Source organism: Anabrus simplex, chromosome 5 (genome assembly GCF_040414725.1).
Source record: "Anabrus simplex isolate iqAnaSimp1 chromosome 5, ASM4041472v1, whole genome shotgun sequence".
NCBI lineage: Eukaryota > Metazoa > Arthropoda > Insecta > Orthoptera > Tettigoniidae > Anabrus > Anabrus simplex.
In genome coordinates, this window is record NC_090269.1 from 386,264,231 (window position 1) to 386,286,601 (window position 22,371).

General features: G+C 39.1%; 1 protein-coding gene across 1 annotated transcript in view; it reads left to right on the forward strand.

The window, feature by feature from the left end:
• The window catches only part of Shab (Shaker cognate b), a 260,638-nt gene that overhangs the window by 58,878 nt on the left and 179,389 nt on the right, over positions 1-22,371 (forward strand). The window lies entirely within an intron of this gene.

Genomic DNA, 22,371 nt, shown 5'->3' on the forward strand with positions numbered 1-22,371 from the left:
TGGAGATCGGTGGTTGTAAATTACATTTGAAGACCGTCTTTTATTGTTTCATTTTTTTCCTTACCAGATGCTCTCAAACACACTCAACTTCAGATATTACTTTTTTTTTTTTTTTTTTTTGCTATTTGCTTTACGTCGCACCGACACAGGTAGGTCTTATGGCGACGATGGGATGGGAAAGGCCTAGGAATGGGAAGGAAGCGGCCGTGGCCTTATTTAAGGTACAGTCCCAGCATTTACTGGTGTGAAAATGGGAAACCACGGAAAACCATCTTCAGGGCTGCCGACAGTGGGGTTTGAACCCACTGTCTCCCGATTACTGGCTACTGGCCGCACTTAAGCGACTGCAGCTATCTAGCTCGGTCAGATATTACTAGTGAGGAATTAAAAGTAATTAAAAACCTTACTACGGCTATCAACTGTGTAGTACGCATTTATTCATAGAGAATGCTGAGTAAAAGTATGGATGTTATCAAAGTTCTGCAAACAAATATTGAGCTATGAATAAAATAGTTTCGCAAAGCAGTCTCCTACCCAGACTGGGTTTAGTGGCTCAGGTGGTAGGCTTTCTACTCCCAGGTTGGCGTGTACAATTCCGGCTCAGTTGGATGGTATTTTAAAGTTCTCAAACACGACAGCCTCGTGTTGGTAGATGTAGCAGCATGAAAAAATAATTCCAGGACAACAAAACTTCGAAAAACCTAAAAATTAGTTACTGTAACGCAATACCAATAACACACAGAAAACCTTCATCACCAGCATAATAGACCCATATGAACTATTCATTCTAGTGGATTCGTTTTGACAGTCAACAGAATAACTTTTGCTTTACAGTACGGATCATGAGAAAAGTGTAACCTTCTTCAGAAAACTGGCTTTGGTTTCTGCCGCGTGTAGCCTCGCAGTTGTAGAACCACATAAGACTAGTTTATATGCTAGCATTTCCGTTATCAGCTGCGGAAAGGGAAACTCATTACATCCAACAAAATGAAATACCGAGCTTAGGAAAACCCGTTCCAAGATAAGTCTTTCAGATGAACGATATGAGCGAATGCATTTATTACTTCCGGTCTCTCAGAACTTGGCGTGCTTGTAATTCGGAAGCAATATCTGTGATTCTAATTGCGGAGCATGGCCGTACTTGCTCAGCAAGCTCTGCTTCATGCTCTGTACATGAGGCAAGTGCGATGACCAGTAGTCACAAGGACTGATAATTGATTATAACTAAGACCTGCATTCTGAGGTTCGAACCTAATCTGTGGTTATCTTGTTACTCTTTTTTCAATTTGGCATGAATGTGTCCTATAGATCGAGATGTCAGTTTGAGATTTTGACCGAGACGAATAAACCGTGCAGAGTACAGTGTATGCAGGATGAAGCCGTACTCCCTCGACAAACTTCCGGAAGTAATTCAGGGATACCTTCTGAGTATATTGGCATGAAGAACCAGATCAATTGCATTTCTTCGGTTTTTTTGCCCCACTTAGATTTGTATTGCACTAGTTCTTGACAAACACCGGGGTGCCGGAATTTTGTCCAGCAAGAGTTCTTTAACGTAGCGGAAGCCAACGATGCTGTGATCATGGTGGTCGACATTTTTAACATGATGATAGTGATGATGCTTGTTGTTTAAAGGGACCTAACATCTAAGGTCATCGGCTCCACATTTTGAACAATAACTTACCTGTAAGGGTACTGTTCTGCATTTCTTACGTAATGTACTGTACAGTACACAGACAGAACACAGTGAACACACTGTGACAAAGTGTACGTGTTTCGTCTGATGGTTGTTGCTTTACTCTGTGTTTCGTGTTGTACGTTTTGGTTATTCCATACTGTAGGCTTTCTCTCGTCGTCATGAAGGTATAACCACAGAAACAAGAATGACTGGAGCAACAAACCGAATACATTATAATTGGCTTTATTATTCTGTAAACGGCCGTAGCCGTGTTGAGACACCGGATCCCGTGAAATTTCCTAAGTTAAGCAACATTGGGTGTGGTCAACATTTGGATGGGTTGCCACGCGCTGTTGGTGGTGGTGAGGGAATGGAGGAGCGGAAAGGAACTGGCTAGTCTACCGTACATGAACTCCGGCTCAGGCACACATCTGCGGAGGTTTGGACCTGCCTTCCGGCAGAATACACCCTTACCTTACCTATTATTCTGTAACGCGCCAGCGGAGACCACGATACCAGATGGTATCCCTGAATAACCTCCTAAAGTTTGACTTCACCCTGTATACTCACGTAGGGCAAGTGTTTACTCGTCCGCCAATAAGAACAGTTCTCGTAAGAATTCAAGCTCACGTCTAGGAATCGACGTATTGCTCCAACGCTCGGTTGTCCCAATGAGCCATTACAATTTCAACATTACAGTTCATGGTACAAAAAAAAAATTCTTAATATAATATACGTTGACTACAACAATACTGGCAATACACTGGAGGAAATCAACACTTGGATTTAACTGTGGCAATATTAATACATTTCTGTGATTTTTATTTAAAAAAACTAGCAAATGTACCCGTGCTTCGCTACGGTATTCTACATTGTATTCGAATATTGAAGTAAATAGTGTACATACAGTAAATAAGATTGTTTTAAAATGGCATGTCTCTTAGCGTTATCGAGAAACAGCATAGGGAGGTTCCCAATACGGTGTTTCCAACGTAAAGTGCTTGTTACGGATTTGTGATGATAACGGCAGGCTCACTTGCCTACTGCCATTCACAATCAGTTGGGAAGTTTTCATTATAATTGCAGGCCCAATTGCCTACTGCGCGGTCACAATTGATTTGGGAGTTTTCGTTACAATGGTAGGCCCCTTTCCTACTTCCAGACAGATTACAGTTTTCATTAGAATGTTTGGCAACTTCCCTACTACCAGTCGACATTGAGTTGTGCAGTTATAATTATAATGACAGGTCCCTGTGCAACAAACAAACAGACACGAAAAGTAAAAACCACCGATTCGGTCTTGAGTTGACCTAAAACCAAAAATATCTGAAAAATTGGCAAAACAATCGAAATTACAGACAGCGGACTCCCTACAACTTTATTTATAAGATAATTAAAAACAGACTTCTTAAAGAGTGATTTTTTCAAATGTTCTATAACTCACCGAGCCTCCTTGGCTCAGGCGGCAGTGCACCGGCCTCTCACCACTGCGTTCCGTGGTTCAAATCACGGTCACTCCATGTGAGATTTGTGCTGGACAAAGCGGAGACGGTCTCTCTCCGGGTACTTCGGTTTTCCCTGACATATTTCATACGAGTCCGCCTCTGTGGAGTAGTGGTTAGTGTGATTAGCTGCCACCCCCACGAGGCCCGGGTTCGATTCCCGGCTCTGCTACGAAATTTGAAAAGTGGTACGAGGGCTGGAACGGGGTGCACTCAGCCTCGGAAGTCAACTGAGTAGAGGTGGGTTCGATTCCCACCTCAGCCATCCTGGAAGTGGTTTTCCGTGGTTTCCCACTTCTCCTTTAGGCAAATGCCGGGATGGTACCTAACTTAAGGCCACGGCCGCTTCCTTCCCTCTTCCTTGTCTATCCCTTCCACACTGCCCATCCCCCCGCAAGGCCCCTGTTCACCATAGCAGGTGAGGCCGCCTGGGAGAGGTACTGGTCATCCTCCCCAGTCGTATCACCGATCCAGAGTCGGAAGCTCCAGGACAATGCCCTTGAGGTGGTAGAGGTAGGATCCCTCGCTGAGTCCGAGGGAAAAGCCGACCCTGGAGTGTAACCAGATTAAGAAAGAAAGAAAGAAAGAAAGAAAGAAATTTCATTCGAGCAACATTCACCAATATCATTTCGCTCCATCTGTCCTTCATTAACCATTGCCCCAGAGGAGTGCGACAGGCTTCGGCAGCCGACACAATTCCTATACTCGCCGCTAGATCGGGCTTCATTCATTCCATTCCCGCCCCGTTCGAATGACTGGAAACAGGCTGTGGATTTTCATTTTCACTTCGTGAACTCAATTCGCAATTTTTTATACGATGCAGCGGCAGAATATAGTGAACTTTCTTTCTTTCATTCTTTCTTTCTTTCTTTCTTTCTTTCTTTCTTTCTTTCTTTCTTTCTTTCTTTTTTCTTTCTTTCTTATTCCGTTTATCCTCCAGGGTTGGTTTTACCCTCAGACTCAACGAGGGATCCACCTCTACCGTCTCAACGGCAGTGTCCTAGAACGTGAGACCTTGGATCGGGGGATACAACTGGAGCCCAGACGACCTCACCTGCTATGCTGAACAGGGGCCTTGTGGGGGATCAGAAGATTGGGAGGGATAGACAAGGAAGAGGGAAGGAAGCGGCCGTGGCCTTAAGTTAGGTACCATCCCGGCATTTGCCTAGAGGAGAAGTGGGAGACCAAGGAAAACCTCTTCGAGGATTACTGAGGCGGGAATCGAATCCCCCTCTACTCAGTTGACCTCCTGAGGCTGAGTGGACCCCGTTCCAGCTCCCGTACCACTTTTCAAATTTCTTGGCAGAGCCAGGAATCGAATCCAGGCCTCCGGGGGTGGCACCTAATCACACTAATCACAACATCACAGGGGTGGACATACAGTAAACTACATAGGTTAATTTTTACCGATGCGTTCGCCTCTTGGATCGTACGTGCCTTCAGCGTGCACTCGCGGACTTCTTCATACACGATGTATGAGTGGGCTCAGTCCTCAGACCGAAGGCTGATAGGATTCTCAACATTTCCACCATTAGCTGTCACAGATGTCCTAGGAATCACTGAAGTATATTAGGAAGATGTGGGGTGAGGTAGTTTGCCGATGCTTTCTTCACTGAGCCAGAATTTGCTATTACATATCAGTCTACGAAGCTTACTGAATGCATGCACCAGCCGACCGTATGAGCAACATTCATAGCAGGAACTGGCTGCATAAGAAATGCTATTATTAGCATCGCCCATACCTCAGTCACTTTCATATTGTCAGAGCCAAGGATAAGACTGAGACAGATCAATGAAGGTAACAAAATTGCTCTAGGCCATACCAGAAGATATAGCGCACGGTAAACACTAGGTCTCGCCAGCAAAGGATTTTTTTTTTGCTAGTTGTTTTACGTCGTACCGACACAGATAGGTCTTACGGCGACGATGGGACAGGAAAGGGCTAGAAGTGGGAAGGAAGCGGCCGTGGCCTTACAGCCCCAGCATTTGCCTGGTGTGAAAATGGGAAACTACCGAAAACCATTTTCAGGGCTGCCGACAGTGGGATTCGAACCTACTATCTACCGAATACTGGGTACTGGCCGCACTTAAGAGGATTATTATTATTATTATTATTATTATTATTATTATTATTATTATTATTATTATTATTATTATTATTATTATTATTTCTGCGCGTCTCTACCTGAGACTGCAGTACAGAGTAAGTGGCACCCGTTCACTTTGTTGTCGGATTTCTACTACCACATGACGAGACTGAAGATTCAAGGAGTTGAATTGAACTTCCTTGAATTATTGCATTAACGTGTGCATCATATAACATGCTGTAAAGCGTATATTAGTGTGTAATTATTGGAAAATATATTGCTGTAACGGAGTATAAACATAAGTTTGAATTCAATTCCACTGAGAAGAGCAAGTGATTAAATTTTCAACAATCAATCAATCAATCAATACTGATCTGCATTTAGGGCAGTCGCCCAGGTGGCAGATTCCCTATCTGTTGCTTTCCTAGCCTTTTCCGAAATGATTTCAAAGAAATTGGAAATTTATTGAACATCTCCCTTGGTAAGTTATTCCAATCCCTAACTCCCCTTCCTATAAATGAATATTTGCCCCAGTTTGTCCTCTTGAATTCCAACTTTATCTTCATATTGTGATCTTTCCTACTTTTATAGACGCCATTCAAACCTATTCGTCTACTAATGTCATTCCACGCCATCTCTCCGCTGACAGCTCGGAACATACCACTTAGTCGAGCAGCTCTTCTTCTTTCTCTCAATTCTTCCCAACCCAAACATTGCAACATTTTTGTAACGCTACTCTTTTGTCGGAAATCACCCAGAACAAATCGAGCTGCTTTTCTTTGGATTTTTTCCAGTTCTTGAATCAGGTAATCCTGGTGAGGGTCCCATACACTGGAACCATACTCTAGTTGGGGTCTTACCAGAGACTTATATGCACTCTCCTTTACATCCTTACTACAACCCCTAAACACCCTCATAACCATGTGCAGAGATCGGTACCCTTTATTTACAATCCCATTTATGTGATTACCCCAGTGAAGATCTTTCTTTATATTAACACCTAGATACTTACAATGATCCCCAAAAGGAACTTTCACCCCATCAACGCAGTAATTAAAACTGAGAGGACTTTTCCTATTTGTAAAACTCACAACCTGACTTTTAGCCCCGTTTATCAACATACCATTGCCTGCTGTCCATCTCACAATATTTTCGAGGTCACGTTGCAGTTGCTCACAATCTTGTAACTTATTTATCACTCTATAGAGAATAACATCATCCGCAAAAAGCCTTACCTCCGATTCCACTCCTTTACTCATATCATTTATATATATAAGAAAACATAAAGGTCCAATAACACTGCCCTGAGGAACTCCCCTCTCAACTATTACAGGGTCAGACAAAGCTTCACCTACTCTAACTCTCTGAGATCTATTTTCTAGAAATATAGCAACCCATTCAGTCACTCTTTTGTCTAGTCCAATTGCACTCATTTTTGCCAGTAGTCTCCCATGATCCACCCTACCAAATGCTTTAGACATCTCAATCGCGATACAGTCCATTTGACCTCCAGAATCCAAGATATCTGCTATATCTTGCTGGAATCCTACAAGTTGAGCTTCAGTGGAATAACCTTTCCTAAAACCGAATTGCCTTCTATCAAACCAGTTATTAATTTCACAAACATGTCTAATATAATCAGAAAGAATGCCTTCCCAAAGCTTACATACAATGCGTGTCAAACTTACTGGCCTGTAATTTTCAGCTTTAAGGTATAAGGTATTTGATTCGTTACATGTATTTAAAAGCAATTATGCCATTTCGTTAATTAATAATATGGATAATTAAATACTCAGTTAATAATATGGTTACTTGAATAATTAGTTGATTAATAATATATAAAATTAAATAATAATAATAATAATAATAATAATAATAATAATAATAATAATAATAATAATAATAATAATAATAATAATCTACCATACATAGGTAACCAAATATGTCATGTGAATTACATATTAATCACAATCGTTACTAATGAACAAGGGTGACACTTCCTCCGTAAGTACAGCTGCCGATGACTGTTCAAATGGGCGGGGTATTGATGACAAAGATGAAGTGAATGAGGAGAGATTTAATAAACATCGTTCGTCATCATTTAGAAGTTCGTCCGCTTTCCCCCCGCCCACCGTACATGGTTCACATATTTTTCAAGTGTTACATGGACATTATTATTTTATTTATTATTAGCGTATTCTCCCAATAATGGAAGACGTTAAGCAAACAACTCAATCAAGCTTTCTTTGGGTTCTTCTTGTTCTTCCAATAGGCTTTCATTCTCTCTGAGAAGGCTTGTTTACGTTCTTCCGACCATTTCGGTCTGCACTGTTTTTGCTTTGGTTGCTCTGATGTAACTTCCCACTTGTTGACTTTGTGTCTGAAGGTGTCTCTTTCTAAAATGTCTGTTGCACATATGTTTGCGTTTTTGAGGTCCTTTCGAAGTTCGTCCAGCCAAGGTGTTGAATTCTTAAGTGAGCTAACATAATTTAATATTCTTTTTGACAGTCGATTTTCTGGTAATCTTGTGAGGTGTCCAAAGAATTTTATTCGTCTTTTCTTAATGTCAATTTCAATGTTTGAAACTTTTTCTGTTGTTTTGATTGATTGTAGCCTGTAACCATCTTGGGTATATCTTGCTCCTAGGATTTTCCTGATGATCTTCCTCTCTTGCTTTTTTATTTCTTCTAATTCTTGTTTACTGTTAAGTGACAATGTTTCACTTGCGTAAAGGACTGTTGGTTTTATGACTGTGTTGTAATGCCGAATTTTTGTCTGTCTTGACATGCATTTTTTGTTGTAGATGTCTTGAACTAACCCTAATGCCTTCTTGACTTTTTGGAGACGGTTTTGCTGTGAGATCTTCTCAAGGCCTGTCGGTTCGATTAATTCTCCGAGGTATTTAAAGTAGGAGACCCGGTCGATTTTACCGTATTTTGTTCTCAGGCTCGTGATATCTGTCTTTGAACAGAAGAATTTAGTTTTCTCAAATGAAATCTGTAGTCCCACTTTTTCTGCAGATTCCTTAAGTATCCCAAGCTGCTTGATGGCAGTCTCCTCATCCTCTGTTAAAATCGCCAAATCGTCCGCAAATGCGAGGTATGGTACGTAGAGGTTGTTTTTGGGAAAGCCCAATCGGATCGGTTTCCAAGATTCACGTTTCTTGAGTTCCTTCTCCCATTCTTCCATAACCTTGTCCAGGACGACGTTGAACAGAATAGGAGAGAGTCCATCACCTTGTCTCACACCTGTTTGCATGTCGAAGGGTTCTGAAATTTCTCCCATACATTTCACTTTAGATTTTGTGCCCGTTAGTGTTTGTTTTATGAGTTCTAGGGTTGTGGGATCTAGTCCTCTCTCTTCTAGAATTTGGAATAGTGAGGGTCTGTCTATCGAATCATATGCCTTTTTGAAATCTACAAATGTGCATACTGTAGGCTTTTGTCTGAGGGCTCGTAGTTTAAGTATGGTTTTGAGGTTGAAAATTTGTTCTGGGCATGACCTGTTTGGTCTGAATCCTGCTTGATATTCTGATAATTTGGGTTCTAATTGTTGTTGTGTTCTATGCAAGAGACAGGCTGATAGTATTGTGTATGTGACTGATACATGTGAGATTCCTCTGTAATCGTTTACGTCTAACTTGCTGCCTTTTTTATGTAGTGCATGGATTAGAGCAATCATCCAGTCATCCGGGAGCTTTTCGGTTTGCCAAATGTTTCGGATTATTTGTGTAATTTCTCTGAGTGAATTTGGGCCTAAATTGTTCAGAAGTTCAGCTACAATTCCGTCTTCCCCTGATGCTTTGTTGTCTTTAAGTTTCTTGATATGTGAATCAATTTCTTCTTGAGTTGGTGGTGACGAATTTTCCGGTATGATTTCTGGCTGTACTTTCGGGAATCTCTTTTTGGGTTCTGGACAATTTAAAGGCTGTGAAAAATATGCAGCTAATTCTTGGCAGTTGTCCTTATTTGTCAAGGCTAGTTTACCACCTTGCTTCCGAAAGCAAGGGTTCTGTGGGGAATATCCTTTAATTTGGTTCACAAAGGTCTTTTAGAAATCGTGTGTGTTGTAATTTTTGAAGTTGTCTTCAATTGACTTCAATTGGACATTGACGTATTTCCGTTTATTTTGTCTTAAAATCTTGGATACATGCTTGCGAACTTCGAAGAATTTCTTCTGTGTTTCTTCTGATTTGTTACAATTGTAGTTTTGAAATGCCTTTTTCCTTTCTTCTAGTGCGGTCTCACATTCTTGATTCCACCAAGGATGTTTTGGTTTCTTGCGAAGAGGGATTAGGTCCTTCGCCGTTTCGATGATTTTAGTCTGGAAATTCTTCCAGCTCTCTGCAGGTCGTTTTTCCCATTCTTCTGAAATTGTGGAGTCCTTGATTTTGTGTAGATCAAATTTTGGAATCACCGATGTTTTCCTGTTGAATTTCCCTTTGGGTGTGAATTTAATTTCGATTCTGCTTAAATAATGATCCGAATCGATGTTAGCACCTCTGCGCACTTGTACATCATGAATTTCCTTTTGGTAATCATATGATATTGCCACATGATCAATGTGAAATTCTCCTAAATGATGGATGGGTGATCGCCAAGTTTTTTGCTTTTTGGGATTCTTCCGGAGTGATGTTGACATAATTTTGAGGTTGTTTCGTTGGCATAATTCAATGAGGCGTGTGCCATTTTTATTGGTGAATCTGTGGGCTGGATAGTCTCCCACTGTCCTCCTGTATTTGTATTCCCTGCCAAGCTGTGCATTGAAATCACCGAGTAGAATTTTCACATCATTTTTAGGGATTTTGGCCATTTCTGTTTCAAGTTCCTCCCAGAATCATTGTTTTTTTCAGGCTCCTTTTTATTGTCTCCATTTGTTGGTGCATGCACATTAATAAAGGTGTATTTTTTGTTTGTATGGACATTATTATTATTATTATTATTATTATTATTATTATTATTATTATTATTATTATTACGGGGTTACTCGCGGCACAGAAAGAGGTTAAAGAAGGTGCGGGCTTGAATGGGTCTAACTATGATGTCAAGAATAGATTTAAAACTTTAACAAAGGTTATATTTCTTTTAGAACTTCAAACATAACATTTTTTTTCATAATAATGAAACAACAGATACAATGATAATCTAGGAACAAGTCTCGGAAAATCCATTATTAGTGACTCTTACAGATCCTGGGCTTCTAGCCCCATGCTTTACAAATTCTGAGCTCCCAGCCCAAATTTACAATAGAGCACAAATTGATTCAAGGGCAGAAATCCCCTGATTCATGAAGCACTTGCTCCCAATATACAATGTCTAGCCTCCTAGCGGCACTCGTTAATCTTACCAAAACTTTGAAAAAGAGCTTTTTTTTTTTTTTTTTTTTGCTAGGGGCTTTACGTCGCACCGACACAGATAGGTCTTATGGCGACGATGGGATAGGAAAGGTCTAGGAGTTGGAAGGAAGCGGCCGTGGCCTTAATTAAGGTACAGCCCCAGCATTTGCCTGGTGTGAAAATGGGAAACCACGGAAAACCATCTTCAGGGCTGCCGATAGTGGGATTCGAACCTACTATCTCCCGGATGCAAGCTCACAGCCGCACGCCTCTACGCGCACGGCCAACTCGCCCGGTGAAAAAGAGCTAACAGGCTTCCAGTTTTCCAAGCCTACTCAAGGCAACACTCTCTGGCCTCCCATGACCCAACTTACAATTTGAAACAGGGGTATCTCGTACCCAACCTATAGGGCCTTTGCGGAAAAGAGCAGGTTAGGTAAATGGCCCGAAAGACAAACTGAATGGAGGCGTACACTGCGCTCTAAGATAGTGAAAATTTAAACTCCTAGGGGGCTCTAGGCCGATGAAACAGGGCCTATTCCCAAACTACTGAGGTGACTCGTATAGAATTTACTTTAACGCATTACAGAAGGAAAAACAGTTACAAAACGTAGTCACCTCAAACCAAGATGAAGGGGAGCTCGAGAGGGCACATCACTCCCTATCCCCGATTCTCAATTAAAGGGTTTACGAAGTTTTTACATTAGCCGAAAGAAGATTTACATTTTAGAAAATTTTGTTACATAATTAAAGAGTCGGACCTTTCCCTCGGGTTAAACCGCGGCGGTTGCAAGAAAGAATAAAGATAGGTGGCCATTACCTTATAGATATTCAGCTGCCGACGAAAGAGGCCGCCCGCCTCCTGCTTAACACACACACTAATAGAGATGACGATCAATTGGCCAAGAAACGTGAAACGCCGCAGTTTATAAACCCTCAGGGAAGGTTCGAGATCATTCAAGACTAAACGAGCCGCACACTCTCAATTTTATTGCTAGATTCAAAAGTAACACTCCGAATTGAACAAGAAGCCTGTGATAGCTTGAAAATTAAATACAGAAATGAGTGATTGGTTGGATTCAAAACTGGCGGAAAGAAGATGAAATATTGCCAACCCAAAAATGAATGAACATCAATCCAAAAAAACTTAGGAATACAAAACTTCTTTGAATTATAAGTTCTTACACCTCGCACCAGGGCGCATGATCATAGTCTTTAGTAGTGTCATCTGTGGAAGAATGTCCAAACTTCTTGATGCATAGCAAACAAAACAAGGAGAAATTCACTCAGTTTATGCAACTGCACAATAACAAAACTGCTTCCTATTTCTGTGGTGACCTCTTCTGAGTAAAGTTCTAAGTTGGTGTAGTTTCAGTTTCACTGTTTTACCAATAGAGGAGTTTGTTTAGGCGCTGAATTTGAATGCGCGGCGTTGGGGTGTACCTCCCGGTACATTTATTACCAGTTTACCGTCCAGGTTTGGATTTTCCCTCGGACTTAGATAGAGATCCCACCTCTACCACGTAAAACTTTTGATTGTGATGTAACTAGGGAGGAGGAGCAGTACCTCGCCCAGGCGGTCTCACCTGCTATGCTGAACAGGGGCCTTGTGGGGGATATGAATATTGGAAGGTTTATGTAAGGAAGAAGGATGGAAGTTAAGTACTTTTTTTTGCTAGTTGTTTTACGTCGCACCGACACAGATAGGTCTTACGGCGACGATGGGATAGGAAAGTCCTAAGAATGAGAAAGAAGCGGCCGTGACCTTAATTAGGGTATATACCCAGCATTTACCTGGTGAGAAAATTAGAAACCACGGAAGAGTAATAATAAATTATTGTATTAAAATTCAAGCGTCACCTTATTTTAAAAATGTTTCTGTTCATAGTTAGGTTGCTGAAGAGTAGTCCGTTGCCTTCAGTCATTGCTTCCGGACTGTCGTTAGACAACTAAAAAGCTTCTTCAAGACCACACAACGCTCATGTTTAAACAGTTGCATAACCCTTGATATTTATGCAACTTTTCCTACTAAACGTACGTGCTGAGTAGAGGTTGCCTTCGACTCGTTGAAATCTAACCTATTACTGCATGAAAACCTGTTCCCTAATATTAGTTGGCCCGGAGTTTCCGTGGATAAGAAGTGAATGGGTTGAATGGCAGAACTTAACACAACAAATTTCTCTCCTTTTATTTCTCCTAGTTTAAAATTGAGAGGTAGAAAATCTGAATGAATAACAGACAATATAACAATTTATTAAAGAGCTCGTCCGCTCTAACAATATCGGGGGCTTTGAAGTCCGAAAGTCAGGTACAAAAACTAGTAATAATCACCAGGCAGTAAATTTACATAGTAAGGAGCATTATTACTCTTGACAGATACAATATTTTGCAATAGCACGATTTTCTCCAAGAAGGTACACTACTCAGAAGTAGTTTGACCTCCGAAATACACTAATATAGCCTCGCAGGAGTAGCGAGTTTCCCTTGATGCACTGAAATTACACTAGGCCACATCGGGTGATATCACTTTAAAGTTTACATCACCGGGCGAGTTGGCCGTGCGTGTAGAGGCACGCGGCTGTGAGCTTGCATCCGGGAGATAGTAGGTTCGAATCCCACTATGGGCAGCCCTGAAAATGGTTTTCCGTGGTTTCCCATTTTCACACCAGGCAAATGCTGGGGCTGTACCTTAATTAAGGCCACGGCCGCTTCCTTCCAACTCCTAGGCCTTTCCTCTCCCATCGTCGCCATAAGACCTATCTGTGTCGGTGCGACGTAAAGCCCCTAGCAAAAAAAAAGTTTACATCAATTGATCCACAATAGCATTGATCACTGTACCAAGAGGTAACCAAAATCGAAGAAACAGTTACCCTAAGAAGAATACAGGAGACATGGAGCCGTAATTTCCCATACTACACGGCCTTAACGGAAAAAGAAAATGGTTGCACACAACCGGCCATAAACAAAATGCAAGGAGGCGAAACACCTGAGCTCCTTCTAGAAATATTTAAAACCTTAAGTGGGCTTATGGCCCGAAGACACAGAGACTAACCCTATACTACACGGGGTGACTAAAGGAGAAACCTTAATGCCAAGACAAGATTTAAGAAATTTAGCGGTTGAAAGCTTTAGTCACCCAATGCAAGGTTGAATGGGAAACGACAGAGGGTCATCACTCTTTCTTCCCTAACATTATGTATTTCCCAGTGAATAATAAAACTAGAGTCTCAGGATTGACAAAATTTTTACATTGAAACCACCAGTTTACAAAATTACATTCAAAGGAAGAGGTTGGAACCTTCCCCTCAAATTACACCCGCATTCTGCCATTCTGCCATTACCTTGAGCCCCTGGATCTTCCTCACGCAGGCCTCGCCCCTGCCTCCCTAAGTCACGTCGCACTCACAAACACTGGAACAATTCAGACGAGACAGCCGTAAAGTGTCTTGCTTTTATAGTACCATAAAGGGGAAGTTTCCAGAACTGTTTACAGGTAGGCTGGATTCTCGTACTCACCGCCTGTTTTAATTGGCTAGAAAACATATTTCCAAGTGTCTGATAGGTTGATTACAATCGCGGAGGAACCAGCTGAAGTGTTGACAAATTCGGTACATTAAAAAATCCTCAGAACCAGATTTACAAACTTCAAAATAAACATTACTCTATAAAGTAATTACAAATCGATGGTCTAGCCATCTAAAGGTAGACGACGAAATCTTTGGAAGTCCATTGGCCTAGATGGCCTTAGAGAAGGCGCGCAGTTCAACTAGCCGGGAAAGCTGTACCCCTGGTGCAATAATAATAATAATAATAATAATAATAATAATAATAATAATAATAATAATAATAATAATAATCAGCTGTGAGCTTGGATTCGGGAGATAGTAGGTTCGAATCCCACTGTCGGCAGCCTTGAAAGTGGTTTTTCGTGGTTTCCAGTTTTCACACCCTACCTTAATTAAGGCCACGGCCGCTTCCTTCTAACCCCTAGTCTTTTCCTGTCCTACCGTCGCCATAAGGCCTATCCGTATCAGTGCGACGTAAAGCCTGTTGTAAATAATTATAATAAATACTTTCAGAAATTAAGAGTAATGAAATGAACATGACGTATGGAAAATTACACGTCCTACAGTGGAATGTAACTGTGATGTCCTCCTCAAAAGACAGATCCGTTCATGAGCTCTCAGTTAGTACTGAAGTACAATGTGCTGCTAGTTGAGGGAATAATTTATCATCTTTCCCACTATCTTTACGTTAACTTACGTCACTTTCACTCCTACATTCACAGAATATTTAGAACAAACCTGCTTGACTTTTATTTCCTCGTAACTTTACAACTGAGTTGTCAGGTAAGTGTTCCTGAAGTAAATGATCACCTGAGGGAGGTTTTGCCCGTCTGAAGTAAAGGGTAACTGTGAAAATAATTCAGAAACACACCTGTTTTATCTGAAGATTTGACAGCATGCAATACCATCGTGGACTGGATTCCACCAGACTAGACGTCTGACACATTAACTAGGACCTTTCCTATTTGAGCAATTCTATCCACTACGATGGTGTAAATATAACTAAGAAATATCAGGTCGCTTTGTCCTCTTGTAAGGTTTGTAGAAGAAGAGTGCTAAGTGGGAACCGACACCTTTAACGACTAAAATGTACACTTAATGACACATTGTCTTTCTCAGTAGCAGAAACGGTCAATAAAATGAAATTTGATGAGAAAAATACACTACAATTCTTTTCCAACATGGCTATATAATTACGTAAATGTCACGTAGAGCATGCAATTACTGAAATTCAGGTATTCAAAATAGTAACTGCGTAATGTATACACATCTGCAGTTTTTCTTATAACATTTTTGAATATCAATGTTTTTCAATTATTCTTTATAAAATCTATTTACCTAAATAACTGAATTATATGAAGTATTGGTTTTTCTATCGAGTTATTTTTAAGCATAAATATTTTGTTCCAGTTTCCACCAAAAAAATATATTTTTTAAATTTTTAAAAGACAGAGCTTCAGTTTATACTGCTGATTCTTCTTCTCTACTCATAGCAGAACTCCGGGAGTTATCAGGGAAACAGATGTGAAAAACACGTTTTACACAAAACGAGCGACAAACTCACTCAAGTAATGGAACGCTTCTAGAATTTAAAAGGCTAACGTGAGTGATGGCTCTGTTTTGTTTTAACGTGAAAAGTATTATAGATATAGAGTAAATTCCAAAACTGATCCAAAAGATATATCTTATTGTACACAATAAAAATTGAGAAATAGCATTTTTGTACCCTTGAAAGTGTTGGTCCTTCATTAAATAATCACAGGTTGAAGAGTCTGTTTAGTTTTCTAATCAGGTAATAATGGAACCTCATGCTTGTAATATTAATTTTAGAAATATTATGAAGTGCCTTATACAATTCTCACTTACTCTTTATTATATGCTTCAGCTTTTGAGCATCTTAATAATGATTACTTAATTTTGAGAGGGCACACAAGCTTTCTTTATAGACTGTATTTATATATATTTCTTCCTGTTGTTGCATATTATGTTTAGAAATTGCTGATTCCTTTTCTCTAGCTCGGAATAGAAACAGCTTTTTTTAGTATCACATGCAGTGTAAAGAGAACATGCCATCGCATTCTGTCTCTAAATTATATAACATACTCACATTGTATTTAGTGTGATTCGGAATCCTGCGCAGGAAATGAAGTAGCCAATAGAGAGGTCGAAATACAAAAACTTTCAAACAGAAACTTTTAGTCCAGGGCAAAACTCTGTGTCAGAGAAAGTCTTGTAATGTGAAGAAAGACATAATGGAAAGTTTATTTGTAAATAACATTCAGTGTCCAGCGTGCAAGAATGACCATCACTTCATCGACTATCAATTTAGGAATGTCGAGCATATTAGACCTTTTTTGCTAGGGGCTTTACGTCGCACCGACACAGATATGTCTTATGGCGACGTTAGGGTAGGAAAGGCCTAGGAGTTGGAAGGAAGCGGCCGTGGCCTTATTTAAGGTAGAGCCCCAGTTTTGCCTGGTGTGAAAATGGGAAACCACGGAAAATCATCTGCAGGGCTGCCGATAGTGGGATTCGAACCTACTATCTCCCGGATGCAAGCTCACAGCCGCGCGCCTCTACGCGCACGGCCAACTCGCCCGGTATATATTAGAGCTACTTCACTTTCTACGCATCCTTCTGAATCACGCGATAGAACGTGTAGAGATGAAATAACAGAGAACTATGAATTAATTTTCATCAGCTATCATTTATTTCGTCTCACTGTTCTGTTGAGAACTGTGCGCCACGAACGAGCACTTGGAGCACTTTAAACTAAAATACTCGATGATCTCTTCTCTTAAATTACAATAATTTTATCGCATTCTTGTGCATATCGCCACTGGGTAATGTGCTAAAATAATCTCATTTGAAACATGCACCCACAATTATAAATAAGTACTAGGTCACAAGGTCTAGATAACAGCGTTAAATGTACAAAAATATTCTCTCTGCTTTCATTGGATGATTATTGTGTTTGGTGTTAACTATGCTTGTACTACAGTTTGCTTCTGCAGTGGAACACCGGAAAGACTCACGTTAACTGCATCTCAGGAAATTTCGTGTGTGGCATAATTATAACGAGCTATATAACAGCGATTCCTAAGACAAATGTATTCAAAATTTAGACATGATATCTTTTAGATTTTAATAGAACAATCACAGACATGATCACCCGAGTTTTTTTTCTCAAACAAAGTAATGTTTAAAAATACATGAAGTTTCCATGTAGCCTGTCTCTTTAACAAGGTACAAACCCAAAAGATACCATGTCTTTAAATATGGGCAATGAAAGTTCCAATTTACACATTTTCAAAAGACAATTTAAATATAACTACTTACGTTATGACTTGTATTTCAACATGTTTAACCTTACCTATAATTAATTTCTAAACACGCCATTTATACCTTTTTTCCGCTGAAGGAAAAATTAACATACTATAAGTGAAATAAATGTGACGCTCTCAAGGAAATCATACCATAAGTCACGCGGTAGGGATTTACAAGCCGACGAAAAACGAAATGTGAAAAAAGTATATTGTCTTTGTTTAAACGACATACATTAACCTGATCTTAAACTACCGTACATGATGATTGCATCAACAGCGCTGTCAACGCATTGGAAGGACCAAAAATCTCGATACAGTTGTGCACACTAATAAATACGAGTAATACTGTAAATTCTATCTAATCGTTAAACTTACGGCAAACGTTCAGTTTTCGAGGCAGAAACATCTGGTCTTCAAGAAAACGATCTTCATATTATGAACTATCAAATAAGGAAACCAGATAACATTTTCCGAGTTAAGGTATAATTTCCAGGTGACTGTCACAAATTAGATTAGAAAAACACTGAGATTCAGTTTACAGAGCCTTGGTTTCCTGAAATGTTTGTTGGCCAATACTAGTAAACTGACCTCAACTAGTATTGTGACTGCAGGGTGTTCTCTTATTTCTTTGTATAGTGGTTGTTTCTTTATAGATGTTCCTATCTTTAACCGTAAGAAGACCCAAGACAGTTGCTATTTGTTGATGTTGTATGTGATTGATGGTGAAGGGGCAAATGCGATAACCAGTCCTCACATTGGATACCTCCTGCTTGTGGAGTTTGGGCCACGGCCGATCGCACCACTGCGCCGGCACCCGACGTGACGTCATTTCCGCCAAGCTCGTCACCCTCACATGAGAATCATAGTGCTGATAATTAGCCCATTTCTCACTCAAGCTTCCGGCTCTTTCTTCTCCTGTAACAGAGCACGACTCCACCGTGGATATTCCTTCTACTTCATCTATAAGCAAAGACGTATCATTTTCAAGAACATTTGAACTAAACAACAGTACTTCTCTTTATGCGAGAAAAATTCCTTGATCCTATATCTTCAGATACCATAAGCATCATCACCTTGAATATCGACTAATCTAGGACTGATATTTACCGGCTGCTTCCACAAATTTGGAAGGAAGTGTAATCATAAAATTCAATGCAAAGAGTGGTGAAAAATATTTATTTGCCCGAGAATTATATTTTCAAATAAATCCAAATTTGCATTTTTTTAAAAATTATAATGAGAATAGCGTTCAAAATTACGTTGTCAAGTTAGGAATTACGAAAATCGAGACATTTATCGTAATCTGGATATTAAAACCCAGCAACTTTTCATTCTTCTGACTATCGGTTTATAAATTACTGTACAGTGGTTTTATTGTGGAAGCTGAATGTAATTTGTTTATGCTCTGATTAGCTCACTTCGTCCTTGATGTCGCGGCTACGTCCATAGTTAATCAAGATGTAACAAGTGATAAGGAAAATGTAATTAAAATTGACTACGTATATAATTTATTTAGCCGTTCTAAATTGCTATAACACTTCAACGTCAAAATATCTTCTTTTAATTGGAGGTTACTCTTTTACAAATTAAATTGAATTTTGTTCTCTTCTTAGTCATTCTAGACATAGCATTACGTACAGAATGCTGAGCATAATTGCAAGTGAATACGCAGACCACAGATACATCACGAAGGAGTGAAAAGAGGAAATGATAAAGGGAAGTTGATCTTGAAATCACAATCGATTATTACACTGATCGACTGTGGGACATTATTGCTCCCTAGTGAGGTTCAACTAAATCATTCTGCGCGATCTGAATCACTGCAATTTTGTAACATTTTAATAGAAATTAAAATCCGGAATTTTGACATTTTTCCACACAACTTACCGGGATAGTTGTTTTAGCCCTTAAAATTGGGACAGTCCCAGTTTTTGGGATCGTATGGAAACCCTGCGTTTATAATAACTGTGAGCCTTTCACAACCTTCTGTTTCGATAAAGCAGCGATGAATCAGCAGTGCCAGTGATAATAACGGATATTAAGGATGTTAACGCTACGTACGTTGTCATGGTTGACAAGTGAGGGCTGAGTGAATACTGAAACCTTGATCCCTCACTTCCCAGACTGTTACTCCGTACTCTGTATACTCCTCTTGCTTCAATTTTTACTTGGTTTAACAAGCAACTTTCCATTTTTGTTAGGCATTTCCGAGGTAGTCCATTCTCTCTTAGTCGCCAGAATTGACAGACTTAGGCTAGTTGAGGGAAAGAGCACTTGAGAGGTGACGTCAAACTAGTGGTGTCGACGCTTTGCTACGATTGGTGAAGGTGAACAGTGTTCCTTTTACGCAATGGATTGGTTCGCAGTTTGATGTATTCTGAATGCAGGATGCAAATTGTTTGCTATGGCTTTTTTTAACTAATGAATAATTCGTTTTGCATTTTAAAGCTGAAGTAGATTATTTTAACTTTCCTTCTCCTTCTATGTACTTGCTTTTAACACGCTGAAGGATGTACCTCATCCCGGTGTGGTTCTAATGGAATGTTGTAAGCATGAAGCTTTATTAACTCTTACACTTCAACTGCACCATTGTAACGATGTAAGACTTCTACATTTCTGTCCTCTTCTCGCTGTTTCTCTCATATTCTTACAAGCACGTTCTTGATAACCCTGTCTTTTCTGTCTCTGTGTACAATACACTTCATAAACAACATACAACACACTGTTACATAGATGTTTCAGTAACTATCTGTTCCTTACATCCCTCAATTAAGTACACCTCTTTAATTTTTCAGCAGTGTTATTGCCTTGAATAATATACTCATCCAATTCAGTGTGAAGACGAGATGTAGAAGAGTGAATGATCAGGAAGAGTAACAACTATTTTATGTATGGTGCAAATAATGTATCTAAAGTAACTTGAGAAATTTATGCAATGACCCTTCTAAAGGAAACTGCACATATCTTATTATTTTCAAGAAGCAGCAGCCCTCATTGGTGTAATGTTTGTTGTTTAGCTACAGTATATGCTTCTACAAACGTTACAAATAAGAGTTGCTTCTTCCAGAGAATAGCTCAAGGTTTTTTAAAATCAAAATGGTACACATTTCCTCTTATCAGCTTCACCCCGTAGCCACAAATAATAATATTATTTATCTTCTCTCATTTTTATTCATATAGTCTTATTTTCTTCCAATATTACAAGTAAAAATATACTATTTAGCAGTTATACAATTTAGCAGTTACTAAATCAGAATACGATACAACAAATATCTAACTAATTACCTCGTCTCATATAACGAATATCGAAACTCTGTTCAAAAGTAAAAGTTATTGCAAATTTGAATTACGTTAACTTTTATCATAAAACATTTTTCAATGCTCCAGATATTTGATAAGGTACCGTATAAACGATTTTATATTTCACTCCATCCTCTTCATTCTTTGTATTCTTATTGCAAAATTATCCTCACGTTCACGGATTACTTTTAGTACAATTGCGGCATTATTCCATCTACTGGCTAACTTCCAACGTATTTTTAAACCTTTGGTTTATAATATTTTTAAAAAAGGCTCGAAGCCACTCGAAATATGAAACATTTATAAAAATGACCTAGTCTGCTGTTAGAGGACACCAGTCTAGATATGTTGATGTTTCGCAACCAAGGCAGGAACAGTAAGACCCGTTTTGTATTCTTTTCACGTAAACGATTAAAGAAAAAATGCTCATACTATACCAATGAACCAATTCATGCTATTAATTCAGGAGTTATAAAGAACGCCACATATATTGTAAGCAATACATTCTACTAAACGAGGATATAGCCGAAAGAATCTATTATTTTGTTTTTCAAAAACACTTATACTGCATTCAGAGATGGAGTTGACAATAGGTTAGGGAAGTTAAGTAGAGATTAAATAAGGCTGAAATGTCATGTAACGGTTCGTGGAATTTTCGTATGCTTTATCTCTTTCTTAAACATGCGTATAATCAACGGAAGGGCCCCCGCGTCAAATTGACCATACAGATGTAACAGAACAATAAATAACTAACCAAATATCTCATCTCGTATGAATAACAGCGATTTTTTAACATAATAAAAGTTATTCAATATTATAATTATTTGAAGTTTTGTCATACAACATTCACCAATACGGTGCATAATTAATGAGATATTAACTAATTTACATTTCGGTACATCTCATAATCTCTATTCATTCCCAAGTATTTACATAAATTATGCCCTGTATTTTAAGGAGAGCATATTTAGTTTAGCACTATATTCAGAAGTTTTCACGCGACGAGAGAACACACAGACAGAAATCGAAGTACTGCAATGGCAACTTTTGGTTTCCTCTTGATGTAAAACATATATATATAAATAAAAATGTATTTATTTAAGTGAAATAACAGGCTGAACGTTAATTTAACTAAAACAGATTTGAACTAAAAACGACGAAATACGTGTCTGAACAATAATTATTTTGAAGTATTCAAGCTCTTTAGACGTTTTTCAATAGTTGGACAGAACTAAATATGTAGTGTGTAAGTCTCATTCTATAGATAATACGTTTATTATAAGTAAGTTTATAGAAGAAGGCATATACACTAAATGTTTAGTTCTGTGTAAGGATTCAAAAACAGTACTTATCAACATTTTTCAGTCTCTTCGTGTTGGTTTACTTGTTGAAATTTCTCGAAATATTAATCATTTATTGATTAAAATACAACTCGGATTACCCAAGCTCCGATTGATCGAGGCTCCGTGTTATCCGAGCCAAATATGTAATTCTAAAATGCGTTAGCACTCGAATATTCTATGGAACAAAACAATAGAAAAACGATTAAGTTAGGTCTATTCCCACTAATTACAACT